This window comes from Pongo pygmaeus, chromosome 5 (genome assembly GCF_028885625.2).
Source record: "Pongo pygmaeus isolate AG05252 chromosome 5, NHGRI_mPonPyg2-v2.0_pri, whole genome shotgun sequence".
NCBI classification, from domain to species: Eukaryota; Metazoa; Chordata; class Mammalia; order Primates; family Hominidae; genus Pongo; species Pongo pygmaeus.
The window spans coordinates 116847887-116851100 of record NC_072378.2 but is presented as its reverse complement, the minus strand read 5'-3'; positions in this window follow the sequence as shown (position 1 = coordinate 116851100).

Sequence of the window (3214 nt, the reverse complement as noted above, 5' to 3'; positions counted from 1 at the left end):
ACGGGGAAAATGGAAACAAGCTGGAAAACACTCTGCAGGATATTATCCAGGAGAACTTCCCCAATCTAGCAAGGCATGCCAACATTCAGATTCAGGAAATACAGAGAAAGCCACAAAGATACTCCTCGAGAAGAGCAACTCCAAGACACATAATTGTCAGATTCACCAAAGTTGAAATGAAGGAAAAAATGTTAAGGGCAGCCAGAGAGAAAGGTCGGGTTACCATCAAAGGGAAGCCCATCAGACTAACAGCGGATCTCTCAGCAGAAACCCTACAAGCCAGAAGAGAGTGGGGGCCAATATTCAACATTCTTAAAGAAAAGAATTTTCAACCCAGAATTTCATATCCTGCCAAACTAAGCTTCATAAGTGAAGGAGAAATAAAATACTTTACAGACAAGCAAATGCTGAGAGATTTTGTCACCACCAGGCCTGCCCTAAAAGAGCTCCTGAAGGAAGCGCTAAACATGGAAAGGCACAACCGGTACCAGCCACTGCAAAATCATACCGAAATGTAAAGACCATCGAGACTAGGAAGAGACTGCATCAACTAACGAGCAAAATAACCAGCTAACATCATAATGACAGGATCAGATTCACACATAACAATATTAACTTTAAATGTAAATGGACTAAATGCTCCAATTAAAAGACACAGACTGGCAAATTGGATAAACAGTCAAGACCCATCAGTGTGCTGTATTCAGGAAACCCATCTCATGTGCAGAGACACACATAGGCTCAGAATAAAAGGATGGAGGAAGATCTACCAAGCAAATGGAAAACAAAAAAAGGCAGGGGTTGCAATCCTAGTCTCTGATAAAACAGACTTTAAACCAACAAAGATCAAAAGAGAAAAAGAAGGCCATTACATAATGGTAAAGGGATTAATTCAACAAGAAGAGCTAACTATCCTAAATATATATGCACCCAATACAGGAGCACCCAGATTCATAAAGCAAATCCTGAGTGACCTACAAAGAGACTTAGACTCCCACACATTAATAATGGGAGACTTTAACACCCCACTGTCAACATTAGACAGATCAATGAGACAGAAAGTCAACAAGGATACCCAGGAATTGAACTCAGCTCTGCACCAAGCGGACCTAATAGACATCTACAGAACTCTCCACCCCAGATCAACAGAATATACATTTTTTTCAGCACCACACCACACCTATTCCAAAATTGACCATATACTTGGAAGTAAAGCTCTCCTCAATAAATGTAAAAGAACAGAAATTATAACAAACTATCTCTCAGATTGCAGTGCAATCAAGCTAGAACTCAGGATTAAGAATCTCATTCAAAACCGCTCAACTACGTGGAAACTGAACAACCTGCTCCTGAATGACTACTGGGTACATAACGAAATGAAGGCAGAAATAAAAATGTTCTTTGAAACCAACGAGAACCAAGACACAACATACCAGAATCTCTGGGATGCATTCAAAGCAGTGTGTAGAGGGAAATTTATAGCACTAAATGCCCACAAGAGAAAGCAGGAAAGATCCAAAATTGACACCCTAACATCACAATTAAAAGAACTAGAAAAGCAAGAGCAAACACATTCAAAAGCTAGCAGAAGGCAAGAAATAACTAAAATCAGAGCAGAACTGAAGGAAATAGAGACACAAAAAACCCTTCAAAAAATAAATGAATCCAGGAGCTGGTTTTTTGAAAGGATCAACAAAATTGATAGACCGCTAGCAAGATTAATAAAGAAAAAAAGAGAGAAGAATCAAATAGACGCAATAAAAAATGATAAAGGGGATATCACCACCGATCCCACAGAAATACAAACTACCATCAGAGAATATTACAAACACCTGTACGCAAATAAACTAGAAAATCTAGAAGAAATGGATAAATTCCTCAACACATACATCCTCCCAAGACTAAACCAGGAAGAAGTTGAATCTCTGAATAGACCAATAACAGGAGCTGAAATTGTGGCAATAATCAATAGCTTACCAACCAAAAAAAGTCCAGGACCAGATGGGTTCACAGCCAAATTCTACCAGAGGTACAAGGAGGAGCTGGTACCATTCCTTCTGAAACTATTCCAATCAATAGAAAAAGAGGGAATCCTCCCTAACTCATTTTATGAGGCCAGCATCATCCTGATACCAAAGCCTGGCAGAGACAAAACAAAAAAAAGAGAATTTTAGACCAATATCCTTGATGAACATTGATGCAAAAATCCTCAATAAAATACTGGCAAACAGAATCCAGCAGCACATCAAAAAGCTTATCCACCATGATCAAGTGGGCTTCATCCCTGGGATGCAAGGCTGGTTCAATATATGCAAATCAATAAATGTAATCCAGCATATAAACAGAACCAAAGACAAAAACCACATGATTATCTCAATAGATGCAGAAAAGGCCTTTGACAAAATTCAACAACCCTTCATGCTAAAAACTCACAATAAATTAGGTATTGATGGGATGTATCTCAAAATAATAAGAGCTATTTATGACAAACCCACAGCCAATATCATACTGAACGGGCAAAAACTGGAAGCATTCCCTTTGAAAACTGGCACAAGACAGGGATGCCCTCTCTCACCACTTCTATTCAACATAGTGTTGGAAGTTCTGGCCAGGGCAATTAGGCAAGAGAAGGAAATCAAGGGTATTCAATTAGGAAAAGAGGAAGTCAAATTGTCCCTGTTTGCAGATGACATGATAGTATATCTAGAAAACCCCATTGTCTCAGCCCAAAATCTCCTTAAGCTGATAAGCAACTTCAGCAAAGTCTCAGGATACAAAATCAATGTACAAAAATCACAAGCATTCTTATACATCAATAACAGACAAACAGAGAGCCAAATCATGAGTGAACTCCCATTCACAATTGCTTCAAAGAGAATAAAATACCTAGGAATCCAACTTACAAGGGATGTGAAGGACCTCTTCAAGGAGAACTACAAACCACTGCTCAAGGAAATAAAAGAGGATACAAACAAATGGAAGAACATTCCATGCTCATGGGTAGGAAGAATCAATATCGTGAAAATGGCCATCCTTCCCAAGGTAATTTACAGATTCAATGCCATCCCCATCAAGTTACCAATGACTTTCTTCACAGAATTGGAAAAAACTACTTTAAAGTTCATATGGAACCAAAAAAGAGTCCGCATCGCCAAGTCAATCCTAAGCCAAAAGAACAAAGCTGGAGGCATCACACTACCTGACTTCAAACTAT